The sequence below is a fragment of the Arvicola amphibius genome, chromosome 2 (assembly GCF_903992535.2).
Source record: "Arvicola amphibius chromosome 2, mArvAmp1.2, whole genome shotgun sequence".
NCBI classification, from domain to species: domain Eukaryota; kingdom Metazoa; phylum Chordata; class Mammalia; order Rodentia; family Cricetidae; genus Arvicola; species Arvicola amphibius.
Window position 1 is genome coordinate 154,229,528 of NC_052048.2, and position 25,975 is coordinate 154,255,502.

Genomic DNA, 25,975 nt, shown 5'->3' on the forward strand with positions numbered 1-25,975 from the left:
TGGTAATTAGGGTGTGGTGTGGGTTCTTCAAGACACTGAGAAATCATCTGGAGATGAATGAAAAGACATCAGCAACTGCGTGTTGGGGGGAGAAGAAGAAAGTGGCGAAACTAAATGTAACTTAATGTGTTGCAGCTTCAGCACTTATGCGTGAAAGGACTCCAGGCAGCGCTGAGCTGGCACAGAGACACCACCAGAACTCCCGGGTTGTGTTCAGAATCCTTCTTAATCTAAAGCACTGAGGACCAGAGATGTGTCCAGAGGGTCAAAATGAAACAAGACTCGTTGACAAAGCAGGTGAACGTAAGGTAAAAGTTCCCTTTCTATCTTAGATTACATCCCAAGCAATGGAAGTCCAGATTCACATTTCTTTCCACATACAAGATAAGGCATAGGGAAAATTGCACATATTTTAATCTGGTGAGGGAAGGAAACTGTGTATGATACGTAGGTCCCGTTTTCTTAGGTTCATTGTGTGCTCAGCCTTACTTACCCTGTGGTGCTATGAGGTGATTAAGGATCCGGTGGAGTCATATGATGCTCAGAGACGACTAAAGGCTAAGTGTGAACCGAGGTCCTCAACATTTTGTTGCCATGCTATCCCATCCAATAATATTTACCAGGTCGCTCTCAGCTTTCCTCTATGTCATTTCCATGCAGCGGTAGCTGTTGTTATAATTGGCAACACCAGTGCCAGCCGAGCCGGAATGGTCAGCTCAGGTTTTTACCTAGTTGGCTAATGTGTCATGTGGTACCATGATTAGAGACTGTCCTGTGATCTCTATGCTCAGATTGACTACAAATTTTGGAGGGAATTCAATTGTGACAAGGGTGAAACACAGACATTATTTGGGAATCATGGGTGTGAACCAATTCATGTGTTCATCTGAGTAAACACAAAGCATGAGAAATCTACCATCTGACTCAGTGCTGGGAAGGGGCAAACCAGCGGAACCTGCCGACGTAACAGCCCAGTTCCAACATATGGTTCTTTATATTTTCAGCTATACTTTAAATTTCACCTACATTAAATTGTTCCGCATTTTTTATGAAATCTAATAATAAATCATTGTTATAGGAGCCTTGAGGGTGTCACAGTTTGATCAAAGTTTTGGGTGGAGTCAAACTGGCAAAACCCTTAAAGAGAAGCCTATTCATCTATTCAATTTTTTCACATTCTAGGAAAATAGTTCAAGCAAGCAATGGAACACACACACACACACACACACACACACACACACACACACACCGATAACTCTAAAGCCATGATGAAAAATTAGCAGATTGACCATAGAACACTTATAGTTAAAAGATGACCAGTGAATTTAAAGAAAACATTTACAAAACATGTAGCAGATAAATGGTGATACTGAAAAATGTTTCAGTAGTATAAAAGCTGTCATAGTTTGTTCCCATTTGGTGTTGTAGACTTGGATAGGGAAATAGTCATTACCAAAGCAAATGGACACTGAGTTTGACATTAAGTTAGGATAAGAGCTATAAAGAAAATGCACATGAAGAACATGCGAGTTGGGGTGACCTTGGACTTGGTGGTCATGGATAGCTTTTTGGAGAGAATGACAGGTGAGATGGAGTAGCTTTCTTTTGGGCATATAGAAAATGTTCATGAAAGCATATTGGTGTAGATAATTAGGCAGTTTGGGGCCTCATATTTCTTGGAATTCTGATCACTTAAAAGACAGTAAGCTCAGGAGCTAACCTAGATGTCTTGGTGGCTGCAACACCATCAATTGTTAAGTGCCTCAGACTCACAGTGGATGGCCGAAAGCAGTGCTCACTTAGTTTTAAATCTATGAGACTTTCATTTAATCCACAGTGTAAAAATTATTATAACTAAAGGCATTAAAGCAACCATCTACAAGAAAGACTCAATCAATGTGTGATAGGGCCGGGCGATGGTGGCGCACGCCTTTAATCCCAGCACTCGGGAGGTAGAGGCAGGCGGATCTCTGTGAGTTCGAAACCAGCCTGGTCTACCAGAGCTAGTTCCAGGACAGGCTCCAAAGCCACAGAGAAACCCTGTCTCGAAAAACAAAACAAAACAAAACAAAAAAACCAATGTGTCATAGGCTGTGATGACACTGATCACGCCGGACAGCAAGCAGCAATGCTATTGAAGTCAAGGGCATTTGGAGGGAGAGCTAGGTTGGTGATCAGGGAGGATGATCTTGGAAGGATGAGTAAGAGTACCAAATGATTGGTAGGTGGTGAGGAAAGGTCTCTGTGTCCTGACAGGTATTAAAACTGCAGACATACAAGAGAACTAATGACTGGTTTAGTCTGCCTATTGCCTAGAGCACCCTGAGAGAAGAGAGAAGGGGAGGTTGTGATATTTGCTTAAATTTATTAACAACAATTGAATTCCATTAAACTTTATTGAGGACTTATTGTGTAGCAGGTCCAAGACAGGTGCTGGGGCCATAAAGATAAAAATAAGACAATTCTGCCTACGAGTACAGTAGAAAGACATGTAAGTAATCTTAAAAAAAATGTCCTCAGCTTTGTGTAAATGGGGAGTGTAGAAGGAACTGCGGGCAGGCCTGCTTTTTATCCCACCAGGCTCCTTCATAGCTAGCTTATCCCCAGAAATAACAACACACAAACTGTATTCATTTAAACACTGCTTGGCCCATTAGTTCCAGCCTCTTATTGTCTAATTCTCACATTTTGATTAACCCATTTCTAGTACTCTGTGTAGCACCACGCAGTGGTGTCTTATCAGGAAAGATTCAGCATGTCTGACATGGTGGCTGGCTTCATGGCAACTGTCCCAGAGAGGAGAGGCATGGTGATTCTGAGGCATCTGCCTCTCTCCCAGCATCCTGTTCTGTCTACTCCACCTATCTAAATCCTGCGCTATCAAAAAGCCAAGGCAGTTTCTTTATTAACCAATGAGATTACTCCATCAGGGGAGCAGTTAGAAAAGACATCCCCAAAGCAGGAAACACCACGTATGTTTTAATTCCTCATATACAAGCAAGAAAAAAAGGACATGGGACTAGAGAGGAAGAGAACTAAGAGGAAGCCACTGTTTTTGTAGGACCTCTGTGCTTCACAAAGACCAGAATGAAGTTTACTTATTTAGTTTGTTAAAGTTCCCTTGTGTTCTTAGTCTGTGTTACTGGGGGGAAAGGGATTTCGTCACTGAAAGCAATACCAAAAGTCAGGCAGATGGGTTGGACTGACCGCAAAACAGCTCACATTATGAGCTTTTTTGGGAATGTGTTTACTAATGAAAAACCGTGGGAGAGTCCTGACTACCAGGGAAGGGAAGGCGAGAACTCAGTCACTGCCGAAAAGTGAAGTTCTGTTCCCAGAATTGTCACTGAAAGCTTTCTTTGCTAGCCTCCAGCGGCAGCTCACTTCCCCTTGGATAGGAGACTTCTGGAACAGGTTTTGTCTCATTCTCCACTTTCTGACACACTTCAAGATCACAGCATTTCACACACACAGGAAGACCAACTCATTCTTTGTTTTCCCTTGTGACTCCAAACCAATCAGAGAGAGAGAGAGAGAGAGAGAGAGAGAGAGAGAGAGAGAGAGAGAGAGAGAGAGAGAGAATGAATCCTGAGGATCTTGACATTTTTGCAGTTGGACAGAAGAGTGTTTGTCACTTCCTAACTTGTTATTCATGTTTCTCCCAAGAATTTTTCCAATTACATTTGATGTTTGCTTTTATGAAACAATGAGGGAAAACAAACACTGGAAATGAAAAATTAACCAAAGAAGAAAAATAAATGCATAATAAGCAAACAGAAACATGTTCAAAGTAATAATGGATAAGAAGATAAAAGTAAGATGTTAATGCATTATTTTTCTGCCATCAGATTGGCAAATGAAAGAAAAAACCTGATGGAATCTGCTGCTAAAGCTTTGAGCATGTTTCTGGTTACTTATTATGCACTTATTTTTCTTCTTTGGTTAATTTTTCATTTCCGGTCATTCAATTCCTATCATTTGTGATAACACCGAGGGAACCAGAAGACATTGAGTCTGGTGAAAAAAAAAAAAGCTAGGCAGGGTCACAAATCCTGTGTGATCTTGCTTGTGTGTGAAATCTGGGAAACTGAAGCATCCAAACAGGGAGTAATATGATGGTTACCAGAGGCTCAGGGGCTGGAGACTGAGAAGATGTCAATCAAACCCACAAAACGTCAGCATTACGAACACAAAAGGTCTCCTTGCACCATGCCCCTTATTATAATAATGGATTGCAAGCATACTTGAAAATTACTGAGTACATTTTATGTTCTTACCACAAAAAACTGCATGTAAAGTAATATGTTGGTTTGTTTCATTCAATCATTCCACAATGTTTTGCAAGATTGTGTGCAGACCATGCATGGAATACTCCTTGAAAATTAAACTAGAAAATTTTTAAAAAGGAATAGATTTGGTGTTAAATATAAAAAAATTATGGTTAAAGCTTCGTGTTTTTAAGGTACAACTTGGTGAGCTTATGCTACTGTTTCTATTCAGCTCTGTCTTGTAGAGCCTGGCACACTCAGCTTTGCATACCTAGAATAGATGCAGACAAATGGCATATACATGTATCATCTTAGAAAAAACCCATTTGAAATTGGCTTATATGTAGATAATGTAATCTAATTTTTATTTAAAAGATAGAGAATATAAGGAGATAGTGTGCATGTGAATATGAACTGAACTGAGCCCAGTGTCTCAGGAGCAACCATAACAAATATGGCATTGCAAATAAATACAGCAGGAATTTTCACTTCTTACTCTTCAATTCCTCCTTATATTCTCCATGGTGCTTACCTCAGGGCATAGTGCATCAAAGCCAGCAACAATCCTTATTTCTTACGTGGAAGACTCCAAAGCTTGTCCTGCTCTGCCTTTGGTTCATGTGGCTGTGACAGTCTTGGATAAATGTTCTGACTTTTCCACATAGTCAAGCACTCACATTCAAGCACCGGGTCATCGGGAAGACACATATTCAGTATAAGTAATCTTGTGGTTTCTTTGCTTAACTCAGAGCAGGATTAAGACAGGAATTATATCAGCATTGCATTGAGTAAGTCAGTTCTTAACAGTCTGAGGACAGAGCTCTAGATGTTCTCCAGAAAACTCTGGAAACACCAGTTGAGTCAAGCACGTTCTACAGGTGGTGGTTAGTCCTTCAGCACCCCTCCGGGACTGCTGCACTACAAGCAGATGGTTACCTTCTTTCCTGTTTGGTCTAACTGAGCCTTGCCACCCAGAACTCAGATGCTGGTGAATTAGTTACCAGCTTAGAGAGATGTGATGCTTCTTACTCCTGATCCAGGAGTCCAAGTGGACTGCGAGTGGCACCTTCTGGATTTCTGAGCCTTCCTTTTACAGTACAGAAGGGCAACCCCGTAGCACAACTATCAGAGAAAAAATCAGAATCATTCTACTTAGTGCTCTACTCTGTTCCCTTTCAAGAGTGAACAGAGAGAGTTAGCAGGAAGCATGATCTTGGTAAGCTCAATTTGAACAGACATTTCGGCTTCATTTGCCTAGGGTTGATAAATACTATTTTTTTTCAACTAGGAAATTTTTTTTACATAGACTTTTTGCTATTCCATTTCTAAGAATATCTGTTTTCTTTGTTGGTCAAAAAGCAGGTAACATGCAAACTGAATTGAAAACATACCAAACTTTCCTGCGTACTCAATATTTTTGTTTCTTCAGTGATACTGATGTTTTACAATGCTCTCTTACATGTAGACTTCAGTCACACAGAGAGAAACTAGACTGCTTTTGTAAGCATCCAGGCAGGAGGAGTGAAAATATTCTAGAGACACCGGTTCCTTTTTGTTTCATTTGTTTGTTTGTTTGTTTTTCAAGTCAGAGTTTCTCTGTGAAACAGTGCTGCCTGTCCTGGCACTCGCTCTGTAGACCAGGCTGGCCTCACATTCACAGAGATCTGCCTGCCTCTGCCTTCCGAGTGCTGGGATAAAGCAGCCACCCCCTGGCCTTGCTCTCTCCTTTTGGCTACCAGACTATTGAAACAATGGTCCTCAATGGGCTGGAATTTCTCCTAGAAGTTTGGAATTGCTCCTGAAGTCTGGTGTCAGCCATAGAAGGAATGTCTCTCCCAGGAAGAGATTTCACACAGTTCTAACTACCTCTCGGATTTCCTGGCCTGCAAGACTGGGGCTGGCACTCACCTCTACCAGAACTGCGGAGCTATGCCTACCTCCCAGTCCATATTCACACTCCAAGGCTAGACTTGCAATGCAAGGACTGTACTTCTTGACAAGGTGGGCAACTGAATACATCTTCTCTGTTTTATTTCTTGTCTCTTTAATTGCCCTATGGAGATTTGTTAGGGCTACTGGGCCCCAGGCTCTGACCCTAACATCTCCACGAACGTCTTCAATTTTAATAATCATCATACAGACACAGGATCTTTTCCTTATTTAGAACTTTTGCTCCAAAAATAAACTTGAGGATTCAAAGTGCTGAGTTCAAAAACCATGCTTATGATCTTGAGTGACAGATGGGATCTGGCTGGACTCGAACAACCAGAGCTGGGGCTAAACAGGACACAGGTATGGAGGAAGGGAAGGTTGTGGCTCTCCTTTTCCGTTCTTCCTCTGCTCTTTCCACACTGGGATCACCGACTCTTCCTTCGATGCCCAGGCTCCCGAAAATGTGCTGTTTGGTCAAAAAGACTCTCTGCTCTGCCAGGGCAGAGACTCACCTCTTGTTTGAAAATAAAGAACTTCCTGCCCCACAGTTTTCATCAGGATTATTTCAGAAGAAAGAAACTGCTGGCCTTGCAGAAGCTGAGTAGGTACCTCGTTGCTCTCCAGAGCCAGATAAAGTAGATGAAAGGTCAGTCACACGCCCACGCCAACAGCCCGGTCTGCACCGCCTGGCAGCACAGTCAACAAGGGGAAGTTTAGTAGGTGAAGGGTCACTCTTCGGCAATAATAACTTTCCATGCATCAACTCTCAGGCATCTCGGTTCTGTTTGTGGAACTAGAGCTCTCTAGGGGAAAGGTCACACGGAACAGAAGTGGCCCTAGAATAGCCCATGCCTAATTCCGGCAGCTTCCAAGATAGGAGACTAAGCTCATACCCCATGGCTTTTCTAAATTCTGCTGCCCAAGTGGAAAAACAGCTTGTAAAGTGGTGGAGGGAACACCCAGTACCGACTAAGAGGAATAGAACAGCCTGCAGGCTCACAAGTTTATGTTAGGTAAATAGTATGCATAGCAGAAAGGGGAGAGATTCCTTTTAAAAGTCCATTTTCATAAATGAACCTGTGGGGTTTCTTATTATTTGTTCAAGACCAGAGCAGCAGTTGGTCCTCAGGCAGGGCCAGCGAAGACACTTGAAAGTGTGTCTTAAAAACCTGGCTAGGAGAGCCAGCAGAGGCACAGAGCAGACCGTGATCCACACTGAGAGCTGTGTTGCACAAGCAGGCCATGACATCAGTTTCTAGATCATGAGTGTCTGGGGCTGGAGAGATGGCTCCAAGATTAAGAGAACCTATTGCTCTTCCAAAGGACCTGGTTTGAACCCCCAGCATCCACATGGCAGATCCCAACTGTCTGTAACCCCAGTTCCAGGGAACCTGACACCCTCACACAGACACACATGCAGGCAAAACATTAATGTTCCTAAAATAAAAACAAAATTAAAAAATGAACAGGAACAGAGGCAAGAAGTATGCTTATGATGAGAGTTTTAAAATCAATACTTTTCTTTCAGATGTGTGTGGACTGATATAAGTTCTCTGTTCAAGATGCTAGAATAAAAACTGGGATCTCAAGGCCCCTCCCTTGCTCCTGGCACTATGAAGTTGGCTATTAGATTTTTGTTTTTGTTTTTTGTTTTTAACAGGCTCTGGGTTCTATAGGACATGGAGGTCTACCATGACAGGCTACCATGACATTGTTTTAAGAGAGACCTTGCAACCAAGGTTCCATTCAGATGGTTTCTAGAGTCAGACAAACATGAGCTGCCACCCCTGAAAGATGTGGATTGATCGTGACCAACATATCACGATGAATGTATTCAAAAGACAAAGACCTCACTAGCTCACAGCCCAGGTGAAAATTTACCCAATGTAAACTCCACTGGAGGAAAACTGGATCAGCTAAGATAGTCATGTTTGCTCTTCATATTACAAGGTAGTAGGCAGACTGTCCTTGATTGGGGCAAGGACGGGCAGCTGGACGGACCGCACTGTGAGAGGATGGGGAATGAGTACTGAACGATCACATGACTAGTGCTAGGGAGAAATCCAAGAGAAAGAGATGGAGGTAGCAATGGTCTACTTTCTCCATGAGTTACTGTCCTCTTATTTTTCTTTTGATATTCTTTTAAATGACTACTGAGTTATGCACACCCTTCTTTGTTAATGGATATTACATTTCAGGGTGCAGTCAAAGAGTTTATGCACTACAACAACTTGGTAGCAGATTGGAGGCCACTCTTCTTAGACATATTTACGAGATCTTCAAATAGCTGGGCTTTCCTTGTCTTCCGTATTTTGATACAGATTCTAATGAAACTCTTACTTTCCTTCTGTCCCAGCACTGAAGAACTAATACAATATATTCTGTCCTTCAGAGAAAGATGTCTAATATTTTCAATATTTTGATTTATAGAAGAATTTCTCAAAGCCAATGAATAATAGCATTTGCCCTTTCTCAAGAAGGAAAGATTTGCCATGTTCTGGCAACCAAAGAAATAATTAAGCTAATTTCTCCACAGACCTTGGAAAAAGTGGCAACAAATAATGGATTTGTCCTTTAAGAAACATTTTAAACAAGCACCACACTGTCTACAGAGCCATTTAAGACAGTTCCAGATCAGCCATCGGTTGTTTTTCTCATTAAGGCTGTGTTTATATTGCTCTGAGTATCATAGGAGACATATCAGATAAACAACACCGGAAAGAACTGGTGAAGTATTGATTTTTCTTCAGCCTAAAAGTTTACTAAGTAGGTGAAAAATAATCTGCCTTTGCTGTAACATTTTCCTGAGGTCTTGCTGGCAAGCAGCACATGTTTTTCTTTTAGCACCCAAAGTTTAGTTACTAGAAAAGCCAAGGACATGCTGACAAATTAGACCTCCTAGAAGAACATTAGGCTCATTTACGTGTGAATGCTTTTGTCTTGTCACCCCCGTAGCTTCAACATCCTACTTTTCACCCCAAGAGTACACTTCTGTGTCCACACTACTATTAATCACAAAGGGTGGCTATGGGGATCTCAGCAGGCCTTGCATCCCAAACTGTGGTCCTTTAAACCAACATGTGCAGTGTTTTGTAACAGGGAAAGATGGGTTGAGCACAGAGATCCCAGGCTCTTTATCTCGTTCTTTTTAAATTTTTTTTCTGAAATTAAAATACATATACATAGTTCCTCCTCCTCTCTTTAAATATTTACTGACCAAGAAACTTAGGGAGAGAAAAATCATTCATTTATCTGACACAGTTTCCACTTGAATAAAATGTTGTCTCAGATGACCTAAGGTCTTCTTATTTTACCATCTCGCCCACTCCCTTCCCCACAGGAGGAGCTGAAATCCTTATTGCCTTTCCTTGATTTGTGTTCACTGAGCATAAGTCACTTCTCCAAGCAGGAACATCCTTACAGCATCCCCGGCCTACGGCTGTCTCGTTGCTGCTAGACTCCTTTAGGTGACAGGGTGTCTCTGAGTGATCTTCATAGCTTCGCAGTGTAGCCAAAACTACTATTATTTTTCCTCCCTTGATTTTTATAGGCACTTGTCACAGCGATAAAAAAGCCGTGGCTAACGCACTCCTGTAATGTCTTCACCTACCATTTGGGAGATTCTTGGGTTCCTGTTGGAAAACAGTACCATTTTGTTTTGTCATGAAAGAACAGTTGTTTGCCTCCCATGAAGGATGTGGGGATTTGGATCAGACTCCTTGCTCCTTCCCTAATGCAGTTTTAAAAACTTAATCATTTTTAATTGTGTATATGAGAGGGTCTGTATAAGTGAATGTAGCGCCCTAGGAGGTGAGAAGCATTGGGTCTTCCTGGAGTGGCACTGAGGGTATCTTTGAGCCACATGATGCTGGGCACTGAACTTGAATCCTCAAAAAGAGTAGTGTGCTTTCTTAATGAAAGCCATCTCTCCAAACCCTCTAAGGAAGTCTTGAATCTTGCGTGAGTATTGCAGGCACGAGGATGCTTCCAGGTGCTGACCATTCATTGTTATCAATAGAGACAGGGCCGTGAAGACCAAATGGCTTCCAGACATGGACCTGCTAAGTTTCAAAAATTCCTACTCCAGAACTCCCAGTGTCTTTATGGAACCTTAGCCTATTACCACTCAAAGATTTTGTGAATAAATTTTCTTTTTAATTAAGATAGTACAAGTCAGGAATAACTACAGACTTACAGACTAGCTCTAGAAGCTGACAAGGACCATCATTCAGGAGATTATAGTCAGCCTCACGCCCCAAGGCTGGCCTCTGACTCCATCCGCAGCCGCCTGTCTCGTAGACCCACAGTCACACTTTTTGGCTGCAGTGCCTCCCTTGCTTCTTATTCTTTACACCATTCCCTCAACAGTGCTGACCAGCATTGAATGGGTTTATGATGCAGTAAAATTGTGGTTTCGGTTGAGCTTGCTGTCGATCTAAATCCTGATACCTGGTCTCCACAAACATAGACACTTAAGTGATTGGTGCTTCAACCTTAATAAGGGCTTTTTCCTTAAATCTCCTTGATTTTTGCCTGCCCAAAACTTAATGAATTCCAATTTCCAATATAAGAAAACCAACTTGTATCATATGCAATTTGACAATTCTGAATTGTTATTTGACTAAAGCTGTTTATAAGGAGAAGGACAAAGCAAAGCTTTCTGTATGAGCTCTAGAAACCATTTCTGTAAGAAAATTTGAAGGAATAGTATCACGCTCCAATGTGGATGGGAAATTATGCATTATTAAGTTGTCCTTTTGGAGATTTAAAATACATATATTTTGATAGTTATAATTTTAAATAGAATTTAGTTAACCATCTATCTCTTGACAGATAGCCTGGGCTGTGTAAGAAAGGTAGCTGAGCAATCCAGTGGACGTGGTTCAGTAAGCAGCATTTCTCCATCCTTCTCTGCGGTTTTGGCTTCAGTTTCTGCCTCCATGTTTGTGCTTGAGCTCCTGGCTTCCTTCAATGGATGATGGATTGTAACCTGTAGGCCACAAACCCTTTCCTCTCCAGGTTGCTTTTGGTTATGTTGTTTATCCCAGCAATAGAGAACAAACTAGGACAATATCTTTTGCTTAAATACGTTGAAATAGGCTGACTTTCTTAGTAAGGGTTTCCATTGCTGTGAAGAGGCTCCTTAACCATTGTGTTCTTATAGATGAAAAACATTTATCGGCATGGCTTACATTGTCAGAAGTTTAGTTCATTTATCATAATGGTGAGACATGGTGGTATGCAGGCAGACACGGTGCTGGAGAAGGAGCTAAGTCCTACATCTTGACCCACAGGCAACAGGAAGTGGTTTGAGATGCTGGGTATGACTTATGCATGTATGAGATCCCAAAGCCCACCCCCATAGTGACACACTTCCTCCAAAAAGGCCATACCCACTCCAACAAGCCACTTCCCCAACAGTGTCACTTCCTATGAGCTTATGGAGACAATTACATTCAAACTACCACACAGATAAAGGTAAACTTTTGGTTTGTGGTGATTCCCAATGTGAAATATGTAGATAAGTTATTAAGTCTCTGAGGTCTACTGGGCCGGCCACAGAGACTTCCTTCATAAATTATCTTCTGTTTGTGTGCAAACTCAGACCTCAAATATGTTTTCAAACCCTCTTTCAAGATTGGTTTAGTGAGTTTGGTAGAATTATCTCAGTGAATGTTTGAGGGTTATGGCTACTCCATTAGCTCTCTATCTTCAAAGTATTCTCTTTCAGTTCATGTACTTGGTCTCATTTATGACACACACACACATCAATAATGAGGAGCATTAAGATTGTGACTTCTTGGAGAAACCAGACTTCAAAAACTAACTTTATTTTATTTAGTTGAACTTTATTTTTATTTACATATTTTTGAATCTCATATTTCATAGGCTTACCTCAGACTCACTATGTAGCTAAAGATGACCTTGAACTCCTGATGGTTCTGCCTCTATGTTGTACGTGCTGGCATCACAAGCATGCAAGCTACACCCACTTCAGATGGTGCTGAAGCTTGAACCTTTGGCTTTATGCATGCTAGGCAAGTATTCTACAAATCAAGCTATAGCCCAGACCCACAAAATGGGTTTCTTTTAGGCATTTTCTTCTAGTAAACCCACCATACCTTGAAACTTTGACAAGTCATAATGCACACTATCATATAATCTACCAAATATCATAGTTTAAGATTAGCTAAAGAATGCACTGTGGAGTATTAGCTGTCCCCTTGAGACTGTGACAACTGCGAGCCAGGGCTGGCATCTGCTATCCAACATGTAGAGAATGTCACATCACATAATGCTAGCAGTGAAGGGGAAGTCAGACTGAAGCAATTTCTATTGAATGCACACCACTTTTGCATGACAAACTCAAATACTTGTTAGGGTGAGTTGTCCTAAGTGGTGGTTGGGTAGGTGAATGTACACACATATACATACATAGTACTTTGAATATACATTATTGATTTTTCTTGTCTATGTTTAATATTTTCATTTCTTAAATAGTGTCTTTGATAGAAGCTTAGAATTTTGAAATCTAATTGTTTATTTAGTGTTTCTATTCTCATTATTAATATCTAGCCTTTCTAAGGGCTCTTTGCCCACCGTGTGGTCACTAACACAGAAGTGAGTGTTCTTTTGTGTTGGCTCATCTCAGTCACAGTGTCTGAGACTGTCTCATTCTTCCCTATGCTTCTCACATGCTCAATATTAGTTGTCTGAAGAAGCCTCTAGTTGTCTATTATGGTAAGACAATAGCTGTGCTCAATTTCAAAAGATCAGAGAGAAGATTACAGTTCCTAAACCCTTAAACTGGAAGGATGCTAAGGGCCTTCCTTAAGTTGCTTGCATAAGGCTCCCTAGGATAGTATTTATCAAATCACCTTGGGGGCTAAATTCAAGGCACAATCATCCTTTTTCATCTACTTGCTTATCTGTTTTCCATCTTATCCTCCCATATGCATTAGACTAATATTTTTTATAAAGGTCATCAGAGATGAATGAATGAATGATCTTAAGGTTTCTGTTGCTGTGAAGAGACATCATGACCACAGCAAATCTCATAAAGGAAAACACTTAATTCGATCTGGTGTTAGCAGTCAGGCATTATGTAGGCCTGCCCTTGGGGACCTAGAAGACTATGTCATCAACTATAACCACTCCCTATGAGCATATGCTTGCTAGCATTTCAGGCATTGTGCTAGCCTACCCCAGGGTCCTTAGCTGTAGCCACTGAGAACATCCCCGGCTCGCATATGTTGTCAGCATTCAGGCAGATACCTGGCCAGCCCAAGGTCCTACAGCCGCTATATCACTACGTTGTCTGTGTGCATGTGCTGTGTTGCTGTGCAGTCTCTGTGCTCATTCACTAATCCCTTTTAAAAAACCCATTCCCCTTCCTTTTTCCTCTGCTCCTCTGAAGAGGCAGACAGGCATTTGTGCCTCTCTGTTCCAGTTATCCCTTCTCTCTTTTACCCAATACACCTCCAATGTGAGAGTTTGTTGTATGGTGTAATTCATCTTTGCCTTTTCTTTTTGAAATTATAACCCCTTGCTTACAGTGTCAGAGGTTTAGTCCATTTTGTCAGGGTGGGAAGCAAGGCAGCGTGCAGGCAGACGTGGTGCCGGAGCAGGAGCTGGGAGTCCAACACTAGAAGTTCTAAGGCAGGAAGAGAGTGACACTGGGCCTAGCTTGAGCACTGAAACTTCAAAGCCCACCCCCAGTGACACACTTCCTCCAACAAGATAACACCGTCTCCAACAATGCCACAACAACTAATAGTGCCACTCTCTAAGGGCCTGTCTGAGCCGTTTTCATTCAAACCGCCACAGAATGGAGTCAGTAGGTCCACATTGCAGTGTGACCGACCCTAATGACATGAGTTTGGGATTTGTATTTCTTACTGCTTCAGACTGGAAACCTTCCCTGTAACGTTCATCTACTACCACACTGTATTATCCATTAAGTTACTCTGTGGTATAAGGCCTTTGTATGGAATTGCAGAGTATGTTATCTTAAGATGAGACAAACCATCTCTTTCTCTATTTGAATGAAAATCGGGATCCTCTGAAACTTTAGTGTTCGCTCTTTCCTGGGTAAGGGAGGATTCACGATAGCACTAATGGGGAATTATTGAGAAGATTGCTTTTCTCTGTTATTTCCTCTCTAGCCTTTTAGATGGGTAATTAACAACAGAATATTGGGTTTCTGAGATTGTTGCCTAGTAGCATAAGGTCAGTTAAAGCAGACCTGTGGGCATCCTAGGAAAGGGTATCTTTTACTGGTGTTTACCGTTCAGGTACTGCAATTCACACTAGGTGAAAACTGGCGTGACAGCTCTCAGCTCAGATGGGGCTCAGAAGAAAACAGATTCTGCTTTGCTTAAATTATTTTCGATTGACTGGGTAAGAATAAATTAAAGGTCCTCATAGGTAATAGCTTCTGAATTCAATTAATAATGTCATCAGGCAGCTGCTTTCTCTTTTTTTCCTCCTGAAAGTATAGAAATGATACCAGGCTATCTAATTGATATTTTTATGAAGGTTTTTGACTGACAGATTGAGCCAAACTCTTCCTCTGCCTCACTCACACTAACACAGGAATCAGAAGAAATGTGTAATTGCCTCACCATGGGAAGACTCTCGGTTAAAATCTTACACGTCAGTCAGTTAATCCTTTTGTCCACTCATTTACACACTGATTTATTGAACAAACATGCATCTCTTGACTGGGTGAAGTTTCACTACATCAGGATTTAATACCTACCCACCTGGGATTTTGTGTTTACGCATCACCCTGGTTTTCTAGGCTCTAATCTTAAAGCAATCAGGGCTGACAGATAGTTAAGTTCCCAGAATGATGGACAATGTATATTGTACTTTAGATGAGAACTAAATGGGAGGAAAGAAGAGATAGAGGAAGGGGAGAAGGGATAAGGAGGATGTCAAAACCAGGGGATTAAAGACACAGTCCCTTATATTTTCTTCATTTTGGGAATTGTGGGATGTCGGGTAGGAGCAGGCTGGAAATATGCATGCCCATTAGGTATGCCTTTCTTTTTTTCTTTTCAGGACAAGTAAAAAGGAGTCTCTTATCCAGGGTTGTGAGGTTGAAGAATGCAGGCCCATGTCCACCTTGTCTGACAGTCAGAGTTTGGAGGCTGACAGGCATAATTACAGCTTCTAACTCAGGAGGTGGTTGCCTGGCTCTTTTGAGGCTAAGAAAGCTTGGTGCCATCCTGATGGGTGGTCATGATATGCACATGTGCTTCTGCTCCTTTTTTTGTAACTGTGAGGTCACCTAGGGAAGGGCTGTCTTCAGTGCCTGTGACCTAGAGTACTTGACTTGGGGCATCTGGCTACAGGGACAACAGAATGCTGATGATTGGATGTCTCAGAGTTGACTGTGTGAGTTATCCTTTTGTACCATGTTAGTAAAGTCTTTTGTTACCTTCTCCCCCAGTTTACGTTGGGCATAAAAGCTGTGGAAAAATAAAAGTGGGTGAATTACAGTCACTGGAACAGCCTCCCGATACTTTCTGTGTTTTCTGTCTTATTATTTTTATTCTTTACTTGTATTTTTTCAGTTCCCATGCCCCTACCCTGCTGCACATTGATGTGAATTTATGCTATCATAAACTTTGATGCTAATAAGTAGTTTGCACTCTGGATAAACAAAGATGAAAAATAAGTGATACAGGTACAACAATTTGCCGCTTAATATATGTACAGGAATTTCTCTTCTGATGTGTAGTGCTGAGGCGAGCAGGCCTGCTTTTCATCCCACCCAGCTCCCACATGGCTAGCTTAACCCTGGAAATAATTACACGGAAACTGTATTCTTTTAAACACTGCTTGGCCCATTAGCTCTAGCCTCTTACTGGCTAACTCTCACATCTTGACTAACCCATATTTAGTAATCTGTGTAGCACCACAAGGTGGTGGCTTACTGGGAAAGATTCAGCATGTCTCACCTAGTGGCTGGATCCATGGCGCCTGACCCAGAGAGGAGAGGCATGGCGATTGACTAACTTCCCTTCTTCCCAGCATTCTGGTCTGTCTACTCCAGCTATCTAAATCCTGCGCTATCAAAAAGCCAAGGCAGTTTCTTTATTAACCAATGAGAGTCCTCCATCACTGATAAAATCTTTTAAGCATTCCTATAACATGGGGTATATATGAAGTTAATATTTAATAGTTACATAAGGATAATTCTTCCAGTTCCTTATTTAAATGTCATTAGACCTTGTTTTGATCAATGAAGCATTTATAAACTCATTTTAGGAAAAGAACAGATTAGTCCCATTAAATTGAAAGAATTGTGATCATACAAAGTATAGTCTCTAACTACGATAAAATTATAAATGAGTATCAGAAAGCAGTTTATACTATTCCTAAACATATGGATGAAAGTTAAAGAGACCATTTAAGGACACAGTCAGGAAAATTAGGAAATCCATTTTATTAATGAGTTTTGTTTATTACAAAAATGAGATTAAGTCACCATGTATTAATAAAGAACTCACACAATGTAACTACCTCACTTTCTACTTTAAAATAAGAAAAACAATGAAAAAAGCTAATCTTAAGATAAAAATAATAAGGAAAATAACAAAAGTAAAAAAAAATGAAACAGAGAATGAAAAATCATTTAAGTCATGTATGCTAGTTCTATAAAACCATGAACAAAATTGATTACAGTAATCCAGAAATCTGTGAAATGTTATTGAAAGCAATTTGAGTTAACATATAAACAACAAAATATCCTGTGTACGTGGTTAGAAGAAGTCTTCATGTTGGTAAGCTAGCAATGTATCTGAGTTATCTACATATTTGCAAAAGTGATGAACTGGACTTAAACTATGCATCGAAATTCAATGAACCCAAAATAATCAAGAGTGTTGTAAAACAAGTTTCTCAACTTCAAGTTGAGAAAGCTACAAATAGTTAAAGCAGAAGTTTTACTGCTGTAAGAATGGGGGGGGGGGAGTAGCCGGGAGGTGGTGGTACACGCCTTTAATCCCAGCACTTGGGAGGCAGAGGCAGGCGGATCTCTGAGTTCAAGGCCAGCCTGGTCTACAAGAGCTAGTTCCAGGACAGGGTCTAGAAACTACAGGGAAACTCTGTCTTGAAAAACCAAAAAAAAAAAAAAAAAAAAAATGGGGGGGTTGCTGGAGAGATGGCTCAGCGGTTAAGAGCATTGCCTGCTCTTCCAAAGGTCCTGAATTCAATTCCCAGCAACCACATGGTGGCTCACAACCATCTGTAATGGGGTCTGGTGCCCTCTTCTGGCCTGCATGCATACACAGAGACAGAATATTGTATACATAACGAATAAATAAATATTTTAAAAAGATTGGACATATGGATCAAGTGACTAGAGCTGAGACTCACTAGTACCCCTCCAACATATTGGCAATCAGTTGGCAGAATGGAAAAATAATTAAGTAGAGGAAAACATAGCTGTTTCAACAAATAACATTGGAATACCTGGCTGATGATCCTCCAAAAAGTGGAGTTGACACATACCCAATTCAGTTCACCCTCACCATTCCTGAGGGTGATCTCTCAGGGATCCCTAGTTCCTGATCTTGCTGGGGGTCTCCATTTGTAGCATAACACCTGCTATATGCACTATGGTATGGTTTGCAAGTTGGGCAAGGGCCTGGAGATTGAAAAAAAACACACACACACACAATGAGAGAGAGAGAGAGAGAGAGAGAGAGAGAGAGAGAGAGAGAGGGGCCAAGAATGTCCCTTTATTGTGTTCCAGGATAATTTATATAGGGTCTCCTTGACTAAATGGCCACACCCTAACTCTCAGTTGCAAGCCACCAGAATCCACTCCCCTGCCATCAGGAACTCCTAAGAATCTTGTGCTCAGAGCAGCTGCAGGCATAGGAAAACAAGTTGTTTACTCTGTCAGGCTAGGTGTCACAGGAAATTCAGGGTCTAGGGATCCACAGTTCCCAACAGCTAAACACACAGTCATGAAAATTTGAGTTCAATACCAAGCATTCATGTTAAAAAGCCCAGAGATGCCATGCATGTGTGTAATCTCAGTAATGTGAAACATAAAAGAGATAGATGTATGGAGTTTGGGAATAAGCTAGTATAGCTTAAATGGTGATCTCCAGATTCAGTAATAAACCTTGTTTCAAAGCATACAGTAGAGATTAAGTAAAAAACTTGAATTTAACCTCTGACCTCCAGAAACTTGTAAGCACATGTACCACGTGTATTTATTTGCACTCACGCACAAAAAACACATTTATACACATGCTAAGAAACAATACGAAGACTGAGACTTTTGTTCTACAAAGAACACTATCAAGAGTGAAAGGACAGCTTAGTGAATAGGTGAAGATAATTACAGATTACATATCTTAAAAGGGGTATGTATTTAGAATGTATAACGGAATCTTACAATTCAACAGTAAGTTGACAAATAGTCTAATTAAAAAATGGTGAGTGTTCTGAATATGTATCCAAAGATCATGCACAAATGGCTAATCAAAGCCATAGTGAGCATCACTTCACACTTACTTACTGGGGCAAGTAAAATAATGAAAATGATAGTCACGTATTAGCAAAGATAAAGGGAGTCTGAGAAAATCAAATACTTCTGTTAGACAATCTAGACGTTTTTCAAAAGTTTGAACTTATAGTTATCCTTTAATCTACCAAGTTAATTTATTGAAATGAGAATATTTGCATACATATGAAAAGTTGAACATGATTTCAGCAACAGCATTATTGACAGCCCCCAGGGAAGGAATGCATGAGTTCTGTCTTAGTTAAGGTTTCTGTTGCTGTGAAGAGACACCATGGTTACAGCAACTCTTAAAAAGGAAAACATTTAAAACAATTAACTGGAGTGGTTCACTTACAGTTTTAGAGGTCCATCCATTATCATCATATGGAGATCATGGCCACATGCAGATAGATGTGGTGCTGGAGTAGCTGAGAGTCCTATATCTTGCAGTCAACAGGAAGTCCACTGACACTGGGCGGTGTCCTGGGCATGGGAAACCTCAAAGGCTGCCCCCACAGTGACACCCTTCCTCCAACAAGGTTATACCTACTCTAACAAAGTCACACCTCTTAATCCTGCCACTCCCTATGAGATTATGTATCAAACCATCACTAAGGAAAGGACAGATAGCATGATTAATACCAGCGATGCAGGTTAAGGTTTTTTTCAACAGTAAAAAGGAATGTAGAGTTGATAAATGTTAAATATAGCATGGAATGTTGAAAATTGTTCAGAAGATGAAAGAAATCAGCTATAGACGTCTACCTGCCATGTGCTTTTAATGATCTGAAAAGATCAGCATATGCAAATTACTAATAGTAGATTACTGGTTACCTCAGTTTAGGAGAATTTGTGAGGACATTGCTGACCAGAACATGTGTCTTAAAGTGACCAAAATATTCAATTTTTTAAATATATATTTTTATTGTTTGAAGTTAAAATATAATTGTATCCTTCATTTTCTCCCTAAAGTCCTTCCCATGCACCATTTTGCTCTTTTAAATTCATGGCCTCTAATTCTTTTATCATTGTTATACAAGCAGATACGTAAAATATATAAATGCATCAATAGAACCTGCTCAGTCCGTATGAAGTAACTTTTATGTATATGATTTCAGGGCTGACTACTTGGTATTGGATAACTAGTTTAAGGGCTGGAAGGCTTTCTCCCACTTTTAGCATTCTTTTTTTTTTATGGTTTATTTTTTTATATTTAAAAATTTCCATCTCCTCCCCTCCTCCTTCCCCTTCCCTTTCCTCCCCTCCACCCATACCCCCCTCCCACCCTCTTCAGGCCAAGGAGCCATCGGGGTTCCCTACTCTATGTTAAGACCAAGGTCCTCCCAACTCCCCCCAGGTCCAGGAAGGTGATCAACCAAGCTGAGAAGGCTCCCACAGAGCCCGTCCATGCAGAAGAATCAGAGCCCAGCGCCATTGTCATTGGCTTCTCAGTCAGCCCCCACCATCGGCCACATTCAGAGAGTCTGGTTTGGTCGCATAGCATTCTTTAGGTGCTGGTAGTTTTTTGGCGATGGCTGAGGCCCATGAGCTTTCTCCCTCCTATGTTAGCATGTCTGTTGGTGTTGTCATTGTTTGGGTCTTGTTTAGGCAGTCCTGTTGATGAGACTTCATGGATATAACTCTTGTAACATTCCTAAGAGATGAACTCTAACAGCAAACTTTCTGGATCTTATATTATTTTACCCTGTCTTCTGAAATGACTCCTGAACTTTGGATTCAAGAGGTGTGTTGTGCATGATTCAGTTCATTGTCAGTTTTTCTTTTCATTTTGTTTGCTTATGGTTTTCTCCAGCAATCTGTCCATTGCAAAGAGACCTTTCTTTGGTGATGGGATAAAATTACACTTAACAGAGAGTATAATGATAAATATTTAGAACAGAATTAAGATTATTCTGGTTTAGTGAAGTGGTGGTTTTAAGTTGTCCCCAAGAACCTTTGCCTCACCAACCTCAGGTAGGTATCTATGTTTCCAGTACTAGGTACAATTTCCCTCTTGTTGACCAGGATTTAAGTTCAGTTAGAAAGCTATTGATTACCACCAAGCAATGTACACCAGGGAGGCAAACAAGAACAGCAGCAACAGCCTGTTTGGGGCATCTCTCAGAGAAAAGTAACCAGCAACTCCTCCACAGGCGGCTTCTCATACTGTTGGCCTTTGTTGTTGCTGCTGCTGGAGAGTTTATGGATCTTGGGGGAAGCACTGTCAGCCCAGATGTGTAATTTTTATTTAATTAGTGTACATACATGTATACACATACTTACATGAATTATATATATTTTTATGTAGAAAGATGATATGGATCTTTATGAATCTCTAGACATACTTACTGTTATTTCTTCCACCTCTCTCTCTTTTTGTTTTAATTTTCCTCCTCTTTCCTATTAAAGCCACCCTCATTTTCCTATTTTCTTATTCAAATCTCTTGTACTTTGCTTTCGCCCTCTCTATTGTATTGCCCCCTCTCCATTTTAATTTTCTTCAGTTTTGCAGTGACTCCAGGTTGTATGCCTATGTCTGAAGATTTGGAGTTAGGAAGCTCACACTGGAGAGAAAATGTAATATTTATCTTTCTGGGTCGGGATTACTTCACTCAATATGAAACTTTCTAGTTTCATATATTTCAATGACAATTTCAGAATTTCATTTTTCTTTACAGCTGAATAGCACTCCAAAGTGCATATGAGCCACATTTCTATTATCTTTTCCTTACTTAAAGGACATTTAGATTGTTTCCACTCCCTAGCTATTGTGAACAGAGTTGCAGTGAACACTGCTGAGTTTTATCTGTGGAGTGAGATGTAGAACCGTGAGATCTTTGGGTGTACACGAAGGAGTTGTGTAGTAGAATCTTACATAGCTTTATAACTAGCTTTATAACTAAAATCACACTGATTTCCAGAGTGTGTTACCCAGTTTAAATCCCATCAACACTGGATGAAGTTGGTTTATTGCCATGGAAAATGTTAAGGACTTGGGACTCTTTTGTCTCCATATCACCATGCTGTGTTGAATATAAGATAAAATGTCCAGTTGTTGGCTTAACTTGGAGGAATCAAGCTTTCTCTAAGTTGTAGAATGCTCCTAACTCATAAACTCAAAGGACAGGTATGCATCACATTTGTGGTACATTGCTGCCTTCATACTGTTCACCACCTTCTTTCGGTCCAGAAAAGGCTTCACTGGATGGTGACTCCTGCATGGTGAGGACTTATTTCCCCCACAATTGCCTGATTCATTCCTTCAAACGCTTATTACACAGTGTACTTTCTCTTTTTATCTAGAGGCTGGACAGCTTTCCGAAGGCTGACGTCAGCATCATGTTGGCTTCTGTGCAGCTGGCGAAATCCACTCTCAGTTCTATCATCAAGGGCTTAAACAGCCCGAACAGAAAGCCAATTAGACCCGTTCCCACTCTGTGCAATATTTGTCCTTAGTACTCAGCTGAGACTTGGCAACATTCAGTAGAAGCAGGAGATAATTTGTTTGGATTAGACTGGTAGTCACCTTAGAGATGTTTAGTCCTCATTTGTTGTGCAGCTGTGGTCTCCATCCAAACTGGACCCATAAATGATTTGGGCAAATCTATCTCATAAATAATGCAGGGAATAGAACCACTGCTGTTTATTTTTGAAGTTCACACTTAAATCAACCTGTATCAATACAGTGTTATTGGCAATCCACCTGTTTCCAATGAATTCCAATTTCCATAAGCTATTCATAAACATAAAGCTGCATATCTGCTTAGAAGGAAATTCTCACTGTGTTTAATATAGGTTTTTTCTTTTCTTGATATATTAAGTTTAGTAACTTTAATTTTATCTCATTTTTATTTTTGTTGAAAACAGATTCTGCTCTCATACAGCACATCACTACCACAGTTTCTCATCCCTCCTCTCCTCCAAGATTCTCTCCATACTAACCTGCTCTCCCACATCTATGCTCCCCCCACCTGCTAGTTTCCTCTTCAAATAAGAGCAGGTCTCCAAGAGAAAACAGTCATATAGGACAAAACAACATACAATAAGACAAGAGTAAGGATATGAAGGACAGACAAGGTAACCCAATAGGAGGAAATGAGACTCAAGAGCAAACAAAAGAGTCAGAGATAAACCCACTCCCTCTGTTAGGATTCTCAAAGAACACCAAGCTAGTAACTTTAACATATACACAGTGGACTTGGTGCAGACCCATGCAGGCCCCATGCTTGCTGCTTCAGTCTCTATAAGCTTATGTGGGTCCTGCTTAGTTGCTTTGGTGGGCCATGTTCTCCTGGTGTCCTCCATTCTCTCTGATTGCTACATTATTTCTTCCCTTCTTCCATGGGGTCCCCCAATCTTCAAGGGAAGAGACCTCCAATTTAGGCTGTTTGTGCATAATGTCTGACTGCGGGGCTCTACATCCTCTTCCATCTGCTGCTGAAGGAAGTCTATCTGAAGATGGCTGGACAAGGCACCAATCTATGGGCTATTTAGTCACCTCCATGGGACCCCCTCCCAGCCAACAACTCAACAGAATGCAGCCCAGTCCCACCACTAGAAACCTTGGCTGGCTAAAAAAGATGGCCAGTTCTTATGTTGTATTCTCCATTACTAGGAATCCTCACAATGGTCACCCTCACAGATTCCAGGAAGTTTTTGGAATCTACTAAGATTTCATGCCTCTCCAATGCTCCCACATTCCAGCTATCTCTCCCAGTGTTCCCTGCCTCCATCCTTCCCATCTTTCCTGCTCCCATCCCCACCTGCTCCCAATCCACCCTCAAAATTTGTTCTAGTTCCCCTTCCTAGAGAAGTTTCTGTGTTGCCACTAGAGCCATCCTCTTTACCTAACCTCTCTGGGTCTGTGGATTGTAGCATAATTATCATTTACTTAATAGCTAACATCCACTTATAGGTAAATACATATTATATTTGTCTTTCTCGGTCTGGGTTATCTCATTCAGGAAGGTTTTCATCTAGTTCTATTTATGTGCAAATTTTATGATGTTATTTTTTAAAAGAACTGAATATTACTCCTTTGTGTAAATGTACCACATTTTCTTTACCCATTATTCAGTCGAGGGGCATCTAGATTTTTTTCCAGTCTCTGGCTATTATGAACAGAACTGGACTGAACATAGTTTAGCAAGTGTCCCTGTGATAGGATGGAGCATCCTTTGGGTATATGCCCAAGAGAGATATAAATGGGTCTTGAGGTAGATTGCTTCCGAATTTCCCGAAGAACTGCCGTATTGATTTCCATAGAGACTGTACAAGTTTGCACTCCCAGTAGCAATGAAGGCATGTTCCCCTTGCTCCACATCCTCACCAACATAAGCGTCACTTTTGTGCCTGATTTTAGCCATTCTGACAGGTGTATTATGGAATCTCAAAGTAGTTTTTATTTTTATTTCCTTGATGGCCAAGGATGTTAAGCATTTTTTTTTAAAAAAAAAATAAGTGTTTTTCAGTCATTTGTGATTCCTTTATTAAGAAATCTCTGTTTAGATCTCTAATTTTTTGGTGGGGTAGAGTTGGTTTTGGTTTTTAAAGACAGGGTTTCTCTGTGTAGCTCTGGTTGTCCTGGAACTCAGTTTGTAGACCAGGCTGGATTTGACCTCGCAGAGATCCACTGCCTCTGCCTCCCTGATTGCTGGGAATAAAAGCAAATGCCACCAATGCCTGGATCTACCTAAATTTTAATTGGATTATTTGTTTGTTTTTGATGTTTGAGTTCTTTATATATTTTGCATTTTAGACCTCAATTGGATGTGGAGTTGATAAAAATCTCTTCCCATTCTGTAGGCTGTCTCTCTGTCCTATTGATGGTGTCCTTTGCCTTATAGAAGCTTTTTAGTTGCATGGGGTCCCTTATATTAATCATTGATCTTAGTGCTTGTGCCATTGGTGTTTTGTTCAGAAAGTTGTCTTCTGTGACAATGAGTTCAAGGCTGTTCCCCACTTTCTCTTCCATCAGGCTCAGTGTATCCGATTTTATGCTGAGGTCTTTGATCCACTTGGACTTGAGTTTTGTACAGGGTGATAAAAATGAGTCTATTTGCATTCTTCTATATGCAAACATTTACTTTGGTAAGCACAGTTTATTGAAGATGTTTTCTTTTCTTCCAGTGTGAATTTCTGGCTTCTTTATAATAATCAAGTGTCCATAGGTTTGTGGATCTATGTCCTGGTTTTCAACTCTATTCCATTGATCAACATGTCCACTTTTTAAAATGTCAATTTCATTTGTTTTTTATTATTATATTATATTTCTATAGTATAACTTGAAATCAGGAATAGCAATACCTTGAACGATTCTTCTACTGTTCATGATTCTTTAGCTATCCTGTTTCTTTTTTTGTTTGTTTTTAATATGAAATTGAGAATCATCCTTTCAAGGTCTGTAAATAATTGTGTTGGAATTTTTATGGAAGTTTCGCTGAATCTGTAGATGACTTTCCTTAGGAAGGCCAATTTTTTTTACTGTGTTAATCCTAGCAACCCACGAGCATGGGAGATCTTTCCATCTTCTGATACCTTCTTCAGTTTCCTTCTTCAGAGGCTCAAAAAATTTATGACACAAGTTTTTCACTTGCATTTTAAACATTTAGTTTGATTATTTCCTGCCTTCTACTCCTCTTGAGCATGCTTACTTCTTTTTGTTCTATCACTTTCAAGTGTGCTGTTAAGCTTCTAGTATGAGATCTCACCAATTTTTTAAGTAGGCACTTAGCACTATGAACTTTCCTCTTAGCACTGCTTTCATTGCTTCCCGTAAGGTCAGGTATGTTGTGCATCATGATTATTGAATTCTAAGAAGTTTTTAATTTCTTGTGGCCTTGACCCAGCAGTCATTCAGTAGAAAGTGTTTCAGTTTCCATGAGTTTGTAGAGTGCTGTTACTTTTGTTTTTATTGAAATCCAGATTTAAAACATGATGGTTAATAGATGCAGGAAATTATTTCAATTTTCTTGTATCTGTTACGACTTGCTTTGTGACTAAGTTTCTTAGGGTTACTTTTGCTGTGAAAAGACACCATAACCACAGAAACTCTTACAAATGAAAACAGTTAATTTGGGTGGTTCACTTACAGTTCACAGGGTCATTCAGTTATCATCATGATGGGACATGGCAGCATGTAGGAGACATGCTGGAGAAATAGCTAGGAGTCCTATATCACACAGGGAACAGGAAGGGGTCTGTTTCCCTGGGAATGGTTTGAGTATATATGAGACCTCAAAGCCCA

General features: G+C 40.5%; 1 long non-coding RNA gene across 3 annotated transcripts in view; it reads left to right on the forward strand.

Moving 5' to 3' along the window:
• Positions 1-25,975, forward strand: part of LOC119806698 — a 47,976-nt gene that overhangs the window by 8,012 nt on the left and 13,989 nt on the right. For all 3 annotated transcript variants that reach the window (XR_005284254.1, XR_005284256.1, XR_005284255.1), the window contains one exon: positions 136-308. This is a non-coding gene — a long non-coding RNA (uncharacterized LOC119806698). The remainder of the gene's footprint in view (positions 1-135; positions 309-25,975) is intronic.